This window comes from Heterocephalus glaber, unplaced genomic scaffold, assembly GCF_053883595.1.
Source record: "Heterocephalus glaber isolate CG9 unplaced genomic scaffold, H.glaber_assembly_v1.0 deba00001461, whole genome shotgun sequence".
Taxonomy (NCBI): Eukaryota; Metazoa; Chordata; class Mammalia; order Rodentia; family Bathyergidae; genus Heterocephalus; species Heterocephalus glaber.
The window spans coordinates 41,730,539-41,743,750 of NW_028258308.1; the positions used below are offsets into that span (position 1 = coordinate 41,730,539).

At 35.5% G+C, this 13,212-nt stretch overlaps 1 protein-coding gene across 2 annotated transcripts in view; it reads left to right on the forward strand.

Annotated features, from left to right (window-relative positions):
* The window catches only part of LOC101718722 (disintegrin and metalloproteinase domain-containing protein 32), a 117,325-nt gene that overhangs the window by 72,495 nt on the left and 31,618 nt on the right, over positions 1 to 13,212 (forward strand). For both annotated transcript variants that reach the window (XM_087217355.1, XM_021236779.2), the window contains one exon: positions 2,170 to 2,265. The gene's annotated coding sequence lies outside the window, so the exon portion shown is untranslated. The remainder of the gene's footprint in view (positions 1 to 2,169; positions 2,266 to 13,212) is intronic.

Consider the following 13,212-nt stretch of genomic DNA (forward strand, 5'->3'; position numbering starts at 1 on the left):
CTCAGTGGTGCCACCACCTGTCTTGCAAGTGTAAGGTCCTCAGTTCAATCCCTGGTACCAAAAAAAAACACTTGGAACAAGATTTTGAAAATGAATTTGTTGCCAGATAGACCATAATATGTACTTATTGCTAGTTTTGGACATTTGAATAGATGCACTTTAGAAACTTAAGTTCTAGATTTCTATTAGTTTCATTGGCTTTGCAGTGGCCCCCATGAAGGAGGAAAGCTGCCTCACATGGCCTGGGGCTCAGAACCACCTGAGACAGACAATTTGCAAGATTATGCTTCCTCTTTGGAAGCTCTGATCTGATCTTGCTTCATTGTCCCTAGAACACTAATTTGTGTCAAATGTAAGGGTCACTAAGTGAGGAGATATTTTAGTTGTGGAATAAAGGATTATTTTTAAACCTGTGGAATTTTGACACTGTCCATGGACAAGAGTATGGAGAACATGCCAGGATGGATGTTAATGATGCTGACTCCAAGTTGTTAAACTATAAGCCTGGATGGGGATGCTTGCTGGTGAATGAGGATTTCAAACCTTGGAGAGAAAATCTAGAGCCAGCCTTAAGGTGTTGCTGAATGGGTACTTGAAGATGGAATCAATCTGGCCTACATTCAATAAGGAGGCCATCCTGAGTTAACCTTGGAAGTGTTGTAAGGGAAGGGTAACAATTCTGAACAGTGGCCTCTGTGAAATCACAAAAATGTTGAAAATATCAGCAGATGTCTTCTATACACTAGGTCCCTTCACTGGAGCTCTTATTATGGAGATGATCTCTCCCTGATGTCACTGAGGTCCTTGGATTCCAGAGCTGCAGAGGTCAAGTGGGAGCATTTAATTAGTGTATTGTGAAGCAAGGCACAAATGGCAGCTGGCAGTGTTGACCTGCGTAGATTTATACACATGGCTAGATGTGGGTAGTCAGTCATGATATTGTGCCATGTTTCATATGCAATTAAACTTAATAAAGGTGAATGCAGGACTGGTGGCAGCTGCTGTCAATGAAAAATCACAATCCATTGCCAAATTTGTCAGAGCCTCAGCTCTTTGTTTACATAGAAGATGTATGCTCTATGATGCTCCAGCAAGGATAAAAAGTAGCATTTCCTCAAGCATTCTTCCTCCCCCTGAAGTCCCTGCTGCCCTTTACTAGAACAGGATGAATTATATACAGATTATTGCAGGTGAATTGGATACAAATCTGAGCTCACAGGGTATGGGTATGATGCATCAGAGAACTCAAAACACCATCACATTTCCCATGGCAGTACACAGAGTCTGGGTGACTCCTAAAGTCTCATAAGAATCCATCTGACAATGGGCCAAATGGACTTATGATCCTCCTCCATTATCATTTCACAAGTCCTTTAGTGGCAGCTCAGAGTGGATGTACTATGACGTCAACAGACCCTCACATTGGTTCCCTCTCCTGTGTAATTATAGCTTTAAAGACAGTAAAGGCCAAATGGAAACACCTGGAATCACCAGGCTAGAAATCAAAAGTAATATGTCCTGGATAAAAAAATAAAAAGAAATTAGTGAGTAATTTGAACTACATACAAATGAAGTGTTAACCAAGACATTACAAAAATATTGTATACAGAACCTATGCTACCAGCTGTGACATCAGAGGCCTCTGACACGGTCATGGTCAGCACAGATTCTGGATCCAGTCATCTTGCAAACAAACATATGTGCTTTGGAAAATCAATTAAGGACCAGAGAAGCCACTCCTAACAATATTAAAGTAACAAAAGACACATGAATAACACTGTTTTTCACTATACTTCTTATATTTTAACCTTCTTCATAATCATAATCATTAAAAAGCAAATCCCAGCAAGACAATCAAAGAATGTATGTTTCTGCTAGAAATCCATATTTTCCCCTCCTTGGAGTATATTTCCATATTAATAATTTTTTAGTTAATTCTCTAATATTTTATCTTGTAAATATTACTAATTTACATGCTATTCCCTTTGTTCTTATAGTTACATATACCTTTGAATATTCCAAAAACAATAAAAGAGTAAAGCTTCAATGAATATAATATTATCTTATTAAATAAATTGACATTAGTGTTAAATTGAAGTTATGATTAAGAAATAAGACTTCTTAAGTGCTTGAACTGGAATATCATGATTTCTTCTTTTGATATTTTAGGAATGTCAATTTAAAAATTGCTGTGATTTTAGAACATGTAAGCTGAAAGGCTCAGCAGAATGTGGTTCAGGACCATGTTGCAGATCAAACTGTGAGGTAAATTTCTGACATTTGTGAAAAGAAAACTGAACTGTGAGAATAGAAGGCTGTATTTACTGACTCAATGTGTAATTGACAAAAAAGAATGAAGAAACAATTCAATGAGATAAAGTACAGAACACATAAGCAAATAAAACTGTATAAAGATTGTTACTATGAAATAAAGAAGGGATCTCAAATTGATACTGCTGATTCTACAGTGTTGAAAACACAAATTGTAACATCTTATAAGTTATTCTTATTAGTGATGTAGAATAGTGAAGTTCATTTGGGGAATTTGGTTCAACATCAATACGCTCCCACTCTAACTTTTTGTAGTTAACTTGTACCTCTACTAACATCTCCTGCTTTCAGCCTCTATGATTTTAGTTTTATAACAACATCACATAAATTGAATCATATAATATGTATAAACATATGAATTAGGCATAAAGCATTTGAGATTCACTCATATTGTGGTGTTTAACTACGAATTCCTTGTTCATTGCTAAATAGTATTGGAAGTATTATAACTACATACTACAGTTTATTAATCCACTCCCTAGTTGGGGGATATTTGAGTCATTTTCAGTTTGGGGAAATGTTTTAGTTATTTTTTCATTGTTTAATCACAATACCTGGCACCCAAAAATTAATGGAGGAAAGGTTTATACAGCTTTGAATCCAAGTAATACAGAAAATTGTTTCTAAAATGCAATGATTTGACAGGTATATATGTACTCATCACAAGAGGGAAAAATGAGGAAGAAATGGGCAACTGGTGCTGAGCCCCGAATTCAACAGAACAATGTTAAAACTTTGGGTTGGAGAATAATCTTATTTGATGTGATGGAACATCTTTCAGACACCTCAGAAAGGGTTAGGACACCCAAAGGCTCTGGGAAGTTGCATCCATGTGCATTTCTGGACAGTGCCACCCCAGCTCTCATGGATGGTAGCTGTGTGTCTAAGGTTCTCCCATGATGGAGTTGCACCCTAATTTGATATCCAGGGCTCTCTACAGTAGCCTGCCACCCATGGCTCCATTGGACCTTGATATCCAGTGGTATCAAGGATAGATTCTGTTGCTGGTGCTTTTTTTTTTACATATTTTCTGTAGTAGCTTTCAAAAAATCATCAATAGACATTTTTCAGGGTAGTTTCTGGTTTGGAGAAAAATAATTGCCATATAAATACAGCTATCACATATAACCTCTCTCACATATACCCCACCCCGGTTTTACCTATCATTTATGTCTTGCCATAGTGTGATACATTTGCTATAATTCAGATGTCATTTTCTATACAGTGTTAACTAGAATACATAGTTTATACAAGGGTAAACTCTTTCTTGTATATACAATGGCATATATCCATTAATATAATAACAGAGAAGAGCTTCGTTGCTCTACTAAAAATGCCCTGTGAGCCATATTTTCTTTTCTCTCCACCTTCTCAAGCTCCTAGAACCCAGTGACCTTTCCACTATCTCTGGATGACATTCATCTAGGTTTCTTCCACATCCTGGCTTCCTAGTGCATTTCCTGTTGTCACTGAATAGTATTTCACTATGCATCATAGCTTGTCCTTTTATGTACTGAAAGACATTTCTGTTTCTTCAAATCTTGGGCAGCTATGAATAAAGCTGCTATAAACATTCAGGCACAAGGTTTTGTGTGGGCATGTTTTCAAATCAGTTGGTTAAATACAAAGAAACAAAATTACTGGTTTGTGTGTAGGGGAAAAACATGCTTACTATTGTAAGAAATTACCAAATGTTTTTCAAAGTGACTACACTACTTTGCATTCCTACCAACAATGGATGAGAGCTCCTGTTGTTTTATGTCTTCACCAACATATGGTGTTTCCAGTGTTTTTTACTATAACTATCCTAAGTACTGTTTAATAGCATTATGATTTGGGTTTGAAATATATTCCCAAAAGCTCACATATTGAATTATTGGTATCCAGTACAACAATATTCAGAGATTGGACTGATAATAACTGACTGGATCACCTCACCTCATAAATGGATTAATCCTTTATGGGTTCATAATTTGGTAGGATTCTAGAAGTTGTTGGAAACTTAATTGGTGTGACCTAATTAAAGAAATGTGTCCTTAAGTACATCCTTGGGGACTATAACTTGTCCCCAGCACTTTCATCTCTGTCTCTGCTTCCCAGCTGACATGAGCTGAGCTCCTTTGCTCCACCATTTCCGCCTCCCCTTGTGTTCTCCCTTGCATCAGGCCCATAGTGATGGAGCCACGCAACCACAGACTGAATCCTCAGAAGTCCTTTGCTAACATAAATCTTTCTTTCTTCATTTTATTTTCTCAGGCTTTTTGTCAAAGCAGTGGAAAACTAATACAAGTAATAGCTCATTATTATTTTAATTTGCAACATCCTAATGATACATGACGCTGAGCACCATTTTGTGTTTGTTTGCCATGTGTGTATCTTTCTAACATATAGTGTATTAGACAAGTCTGAGAAGCCAATGTATAACAGATCAGTCTCTCTTGATCATTTGTCCATGTTTTAAAATTTGGTTGTGTTTGTTTTTGAGTTTTAAGAATTCTTTGTGTATTTTGGACTAGCCTTTGTTGGATATTCACTTTGCAAGTACTTTCTGTCAGTATGTAGCTATTGTTTCCTTCTCTTGACAGTGTTTTTCACAGAGAAGAAGTAATTAATTTTAATCAAGCCCATTTTTTTCTTTCATACTTTCGATTTTCAAAAAGTCATCATCAAAACCAAGGCCACCAAGATTTCCTTCTATGTTGTCTCATAGGAATTTGATAGCTTTTCCTTGTACATTTAAAGCTATAATTCATTTTGAATTAATTTTAAAGAAAGGTATAGGTTTCATTGTTAGCATGTCAAAATCCAGCACTGTTTCTGAGAAGACTGTACTTTGCTCATTAAATTCCCCTTACTTCTTAAAGAGCAGCTGCATATATGTATTCGAATCTAATACTGGGTTATCTCTTCTGTTCTATGGTCTTATTTTTAAATTCTATTTCTAATACTATACTTTTGTGATTATTGTAGCTTTATAGTACATCTTAATGTTGGGTCGACAAAGGGATCCATCTATGTTCTTCTTCAAGAGTTTTTATTGGCTGTTCTAAGTCTCCTGTCTTTACATATATACTTTTGTTGGCAAGACCACTTCATTAATATCCATCAAGTAAATTAACTGAGTTTTTAATTGGGACTGTGTTGATAAGTGGTATTGTATTTTTAACTCCAATTGTTCATTGCTGTATATAATAAGTGATGTATGCACATTAACCTTGCATGATGTAGCCTTGCCATAATCACTTGTTAGTTGTAGGACTTTTTTCTTGGTAAATTCTTTGAAATTAAACACATAGACAATCATATATCTAAGAAAAAAACAATGTTTTATTTCTTTCTTTCTCATTTTCTTGTTTCTGTTTCCTTTTCTTGTCTTATTTGATTTCCTAGAAGTCCTAGTTCAGTGCTGTCAAGAAGTGGTGAAAGTAGTGCTCTTCCTTGTCTTCTAATATTATCAGGAAAGCCTATGAATTTTTACAACATAATGTTAGCTGCAGAGTGGTTTTTGTTTTTGTTCTCTTTGTTTATTTGTAGATGTTCTTTCTCAATTTGTGGAATTTCTCTCTAGGTCCCTGATTCTCTGACATTTTTTATTATGCACAACACATTTTATGAAATGCTTTATCTCTCTATCTTCATACAGTTGCATGACTTTTTCATCTTTAGATTATTGATGATAGGTTACATTGATTGCTTCTTGAGTCAAAAATCTGTCTTGTATACTGATAATAAATGGCATTTGATTGTGATAATATTCCTTTTAAAAATCATTGAATTTACTTTCCTAATATTTTTGAGAATTCCTTCAATGTATTTGGAATAATATTGGTCTGGACTTTTCCTTTTATGTAATACATTTGTCTGGTTTTGGAATTAGGGTAATGCTAATTCAATAGGATGGTTTTGGAAGTATTCTTTATGTTTATATTTTCTGACAGTGGCTGCCAATAAATTAGTATAATTTTTCCCTTAAGTATTTGGTCAGAGAACACAAATGAACCAAGTGCTTTCAGCTTTAGGTTATTAATTGTTAAGTTAATTTTGTTAATACACTTAGGGCTATTCAGATTAACTGTTTTGTGTAAGATTATTCAGATTAACTGTTTTGTGTAAGATTTCCTAGTCTTTTTTTATTTCAAGAAATTGGTCCATTTCTCTTAGGTTATCAATTTTTGAACATAGAGCTACTCATAAAAATTTTTTATTATCCATGGATCAATAGTGATAGCATTTCTTTCATTTCTGATGTTAGTGATTTTGGTTTCTCTATTTTTGTTCTCAGTTGGTCTGGGTAAAGTCCAGTCTCTTTTATTGATTACTGTATATTTCTACAAAATATACCTACAGTAACCCTTTTCAAAATGCCTATGATCTAGTGGAAATGTCCAAATTTTGAAAGGCAAAATAGATCATATGATATTGATATAAAAATGTGCCACAGCTAACTGCATAAATAAAATATAATTGTGCACAACATAATGTTCTGTATCAGAACACAAACTGATATTCCTAATCATTCCATATATAAAAAGTCAAATTTGGGAACAAAATATCTATGGTTTCTGGAATAAGGATAGTGACTACTTTAATGGATAGTGTAATTAAATAGTGTATAAATAAGCCTTTAGGACACTGATGACATAATATTGCTTCCTATAAATTCTCATTAGGTAGTCATGTTTTTCTCTTTGAAAACTAATTCATAATTTGCTCGATATTTTGTTTTACCACTCAATAACATATTTCCTAATAAAGTCATTTACCACAACAGAAAAAGCAAAGGAGTCAATATTGCATCTGATATTTAAAAATAATTCAAATAATTATAAAACACTCAAAATTTAGATGTTACTGACAAAGTTGTTGGAAAACTTCAAATGAGAAAACCTACATTAGAAAAATAGAATTAATGAATAGCCTTATGACTTCGAAAACTGTCTTAAATTATTTGCCTTATCACAAAGAAAATAGATGAAATTTCTCCCACAACAAATTCTACTATAATTCTAACATGATTCTACCATTTCTTCTAAAAGAAGAAATCAAATCAGTATATGAAAAAGTAATTTATTACAGGTTTCCAGTTTCTAATCTGACATGTAAGGGGCTTGGAAGTCATCACAGCCATCTTTATAACAGGAAAAAAAATCAAATAAACTGATCACAGACAACTCTTTCTAGAGCCATCAGAGAACTGAGCTGACAAGGCCAACTGCTACCCTTCAAATTGGAGACAACCAGGCAGATTTAGAGAATGACAACTTCATGTAGCAGACATCTTAAGACAAAAACCACTGCAAGAATCATTACTGGAACAGGAAAACCTATGCTACAGGTGCTGGATCACTGGATCCCTGCGTGGACAAGTTCCAGAGTAGAAAGAAAATCCAGAGGGGCCTGGCATTAGTGAGTTCGCTACACTTTCATGGGTGTCACCACCTGGAGACTGACCAGGCTCTCTCAGTGAGCACTGGACAACACTCCCCTTCATCCCACCACATTTCCTACATGGGTAGAGAAATTTGGCATCTAAAATCTCAGAGAATTCTGTTTTACTTAATGAAGCTTAACTGAACAAAGATTATTTCATCAAGGCCTAAGTGACAAATTTAACTGATGCTTACTTGAATAAAGACAAGCACCCAACTCCAGCATTCTCTAACTTTCAGAAGGAAGGAAAGCAGCCATCCAGCTTAAGTCCACTCCAGCATTTCATCTGAGGGAAGATAAATGCCCACATCTAGCTCCCTTGAAACTGGTGTGTAGGGTAAAGAAAATCTTTAATTTCAGATGCAGCTAGACTTCCTAAGTCATGTAATGAAAGTTGGCTGGAAAATTTCTGCAAATGTTATGTCATAGGGGCATCAGCTCACTGAGTATAGGACTATAGAACACCTCTCTGCTTCCCATATTTTCCCACCAGAACAATAAAAGCATGATACAAATGAAAAATCTTCATGCCTCAGACATTATTTAAGATGTTTCTAGGGAACCTCAAAGATAATAGAAGAAATGAAAAAGGACAATGGAAGAAATTGTAGCTTCTTTTTAAAATTAATTATATTAACACTTTTTTGACATACATAATGAGCAAATTCATCATAGAGAATTTGTACCTGTACATAATATATCTTTATTCTTCTTTTTCCCCCCTCCCCTCCCTTTAATCTTTCTTCCTCCCTTATTTAAAAAAGCTTTATTTCCATTTTTTTCCTTTTCCCCTCCTTCCCTTCCCTCTTCCTCTCCTTTGTTTCCCTTCCCATTTGAACATTTTATACCTACTTCTCAATATCTGTCATCCTTTTTGGTCCTTATTTATGCTTTCACTTTCTCACACAAGAGAAACAATGCAATATTTAAACTTGTGTGCATGATTTATTTCACTTAAAAATATTGTCTTGGGCCGGGGATTTAGCTTAGTGGTTCTGCCGCGTGCCTTGCAAGCAAGGTCTCAAGTTCAATTCCCAGTACCAAAAAAATAAACAAAACAAATAAACAAAAGTGGTCTCAAGGTACATTCATTTACCTAAAATTGACTCAAATTTATCCTTTATGGCAGAGTAGTATTCTACTGTATACAAAAAAACACATTTTCTTTTTGTTAATGGACATCTGGGGAGTCTTTAGGCTTCTGCTGTATTTCTCTTCATTTATATCTCTGTTTTTGCCTTATCCCCTATAAATCCCACCCTCCATGCACACACACACCAGGCAAAATCACTCTACTAAAGAAAAACTCATTGCATACAAGTTCCTGCTTCATGTTGGATTTTGTTATATAACTATAGACCTTTCTCCTATGGTTAAAGGTACCAAATTAAAGTCATCAAAGCTTGTCAGTTTCTGGGCTGTGCTTGATGCTATTGTTATTGCTAATTGCACTACTTTAGCCAGGGTGTCATACTTGTTGTAATCAGTTGTCCTCCTTTGTATGAAAACAGTGTGATTTTCTGGAGTCATAATCATTACCATAGTCCAGGACCAAAGGACTGGGTGCTGGGCCAAATAGATAGCAACCTCTCATCTCTACTAAATTGGGAAAGTGGGATCTTGGGACAGGCTCAAATGCCAAGAGCCAGCTACACCCAGAAAACATCTCTGAGTCATTTGCTTGGGTGACTTCATTACCTACCACGAGCAATTTACAAGCATTAACACAGAAAACAAATTTAAAAGATAGAAAATAACAAGATGCAGAAGCAAAAGGCAACCCCAGACCTCCAGGCCACCTAGGGCAAGTCCAGAGACAATAAGATGGAGGAAATCTGAAGCCATCCAGCCAAATTTTCTAAAATGGTAGCAGTGAAAGTAACAAAACAGATTAATAAGGCTATAGGGAAAATCTGATCAGAAATACTCAGTAAAAAGAGATGATGATCATAATGAAGGACTTGTTCAGTGAATCCAGAGTAGACACGGATAAAAAAAATACAAGAGCTTAGGAAAATGATAGAAACCATGAATGCACAACATGGGAAAGAAATGGAACCCATGAAACAGATTAAAACAAGTATCCAGGAGATTAAAAAATCTATTGGAACTCTGTGCAGCAGAATGAATCAAAGTGAGGACTGAATATCAGGTCTAGAAGACAAGATTGTGATTAGTGATAATGAAAAGAAAGATTTCTTAAAAACAGCAAAGGACCATGAAAAATCAATATAGCAGCTGCTAGATGATGCAAAGAAGAACAACAGAAGATTGATCAGAGTCAACAAAAAACCAGGAGACTGTACAAATAACATAAAAAAACCTGTTCACTGGCAGAAAATTTCCCAAGCATTTTTCGAATGACCACTGATGTTGAACATTTTTTCATATATTAATCTGCTGTTTCTACTTCATCTGAAAAATGTCTATTCATTTCAGGTGCCCATTTTTGGATTGAGTCTTTAAATTTAGGATGTCTGATTTTTTTGTTTTGTTTTTCTATATTCTAGATATTAGTCCTTTGTCTGAGGAGTAGCTGGTAAACTTTTTTCCTATTCTCTTGGTTGTCTTCCCTCTGTTAGTGGTTTTGATTACTGTGCAAAACCTCTTTAATATGATGAGATCCTAGTTGTTGATTCTTTTTAATATATCCTCTGTATTGAAGGTTTTGTTCATAAAGTCTGCCTATACCTATGTCTTCAAGAGTTTTACTTGTTTTATCTTCCAGCAGATTGTGGCCCTGTTTTAATATTTAGATTTTTTACCATTTTCTGCCAGAGATTCCTAAAGTAAGTCTCTAGTCCCCACCTGCCCACTGTGTGATGCAAGACTGAAGAAAAATTTAAGACATGGTTAAGAGAAAGTGTAAACTGGGGTGGCCAAATGCTCCTTTGTCCAAAGGCACTGGCCTGTCTCTTCCACCAAATTTTATTATTCATCAATTAGGGTAAAAGCTGCATGTATAGATGTCCATTATGTGAAATTACCATGGAAACCAATGCAGGCAAGGCTTTAAAGAGCAGTCAATGCATTTTCAAATTAGAAGCAAGATAGACAAAATATATGGTTGTAATTAGAGCATTGTCCTTCAAGCTATGAAGGCACTAATTGTGGGAATATAATTTGGGTGCAATTATCTCATATTAGCCCCACAGTTTCAGAAGCGATTACTCTAGTCTCGGCTCTGGCTGTTAGTGGGAAGGTCATATTAACCTGCGTGCTACCGCAGTGCTTGAGATACTTCTGTGAGTCATGTAGCTTCAGTCAGATTCACTTCTTAAAGTAAGCCAATTGAAGGATTTAACTGTTTTCAGCCTGCACTGCTCAAAGCATGTTTTGGGCATTATCAATATTGCAGGCTCTGACAATTTTCAATTTTAGTTTGGTGCATGGTGAGCGATATGGGTTTAGGTTTAATCTTTGGCATGTGGAGAGCCAGTACCTTTTATTAAAGAGGCTATCTTTCTTCCAGTGAAGGTGTTTGGCCATTTTCTCAAAGACAAGTTGGTTGAGTGTATTTGGAATTGTCTCTGCATCTTCTAATCTGTACCATTGAGCTTTAGGTCTTTTTTTCTTTTCTTGCCAGTGCCATGCTGTTTTTATTGTGGTAGCTTTGTAGTATAATTCCAAGTTGGAGATTGTAATGCCTCCTGCCTTGCCTTGCTGTCCAGAATTGCCTTTGCTATACTAGGTCTCTTCTGGTTTCAAATGAATTTTAGGACTGTTTTCTCTAATTCTGTGAGATATATTATTGGTATTTTGATTTGGATTGCATTAAATCTGTATCACAATTTTGGGAGTGCGGACATTTTCACTTGGTTCTGCCTATCCAAGAACAAGGGATATCTTTTCATTTTCAGGTGTCCTCTTTGATCTCCTTTTTCAGAGTACTGTAGTTTTCAATGTAAAGGTCTTTCACTTCATTAGATTGATGCCTATGTATTTCATTTTACTTGATGTTATTGTGAATGATGTGTTTTCCCTAATTTCTCTCAATGAGTTTGTTATTTCTGTACGAGAATGCCTTTGATTTTTGAGTGTTTAGTTTGTATCCTGCTATGATACAAATTTGATTATTAAATCTAGAAGTCTTTTGGTGGAGTTCTTGGGGTCTTCTATGTAGAATATTATATCATTTGCAAATAATGATAATTTAACTTCTTCCTTTACCATCCTTATTCCATTTATGTTTTTCTCTTGTCTAATTTCTCTGGCTAATGTTTCCAAAACTATTTTGAGCAGGAGTGGTGATAGTGGGCATTCTTGACTTATTCCTAAATTTAGTATGAAAGTTTCCAGTTCTTGACCATTAAATATGATGTTGGCTATGGTTTGTCATCAATGGCTTTTATTAGATTGAGATACCACCTCTTATTTAAATTTTCTGTAGAGTTTTTATCATGAATGGGTGTTGGGCTCTGTCAAATGCTTTCTCTGCATCTGTTGAAATGATCATGCGGTTTTTGTCCCTGCTTCTGTTAATGTAGTGTATTATATTTCTTGTTTGCATATGTTGAACAATCCCTGCATCCCTGGGATTAACTCCACTTGGTCATGGTGTATAATCTTCTTGATGATTTTTTGCATTCTGTTTGGCAGTATTTTATTGAGGATTGTTGCACCTATGTTCATTAAGGAGATTAGCCTGTAGTTCTCTTTTTTGGTTGAATCCTTCTGTGGAAATTGTAGCTTCTGACTCAAATGTCAGCAAGAAACAATAAAAATGCACTAAATTCTAGCCAGATAAATACAAAACTTCACACAATTCACTTTCCTTTACTCATTATACCATGCTTGGCTTTCAACAGTAAATTACAGGGCACAGTAAAGAATGAAAAGTGAAATGTTAAGGGAAAGAACAAGGGCCAGAACCAGACTGATATTCAAGTATGGTCAGAATGATCAGACTGGAAATTTGGAACAATAACAAATATGCTAATGACTGTAGGAAAATGATAGAAGCAGACAAGAACAGATGGATAATTAAAGCAGATGGATGGGGACTCTTAATAAATAACTAAAAGGAAATGCTGGAGGGGAAGGGACAGAAACAGAAACAAAATGAAGGGTGCCCTTGATGGGCTCATTGATGAATTGAACAGAGCTGAATCAATAATCAGCAAGCTTGAGGAATTGTCAAAAGAAACTTTGAACACTGAAATGCAAAGTAGTAAGAGAATTTAAAAGTCAGGACAGAATTTTAACATGTGTGAAAGTGGAGCACATGTAGTGGATATATGAGTCAGGGCTATCCAGGAGAATAGAGCCACAATGATAAAGTGGGAATTGCTTATGAGATTATGAAGGCCAAGAAGTTCCGGATTCTACCATCGTCAAGCTAGAGAAACAGCAAGCCCAGCTGTGTAACTCAGTTTGCGTCCAAGGTTCTGAGAACCAGACTCACCAATGCTCCAGTCACAAAAGGAAGAAGGTGATGGATTTACCAAATCC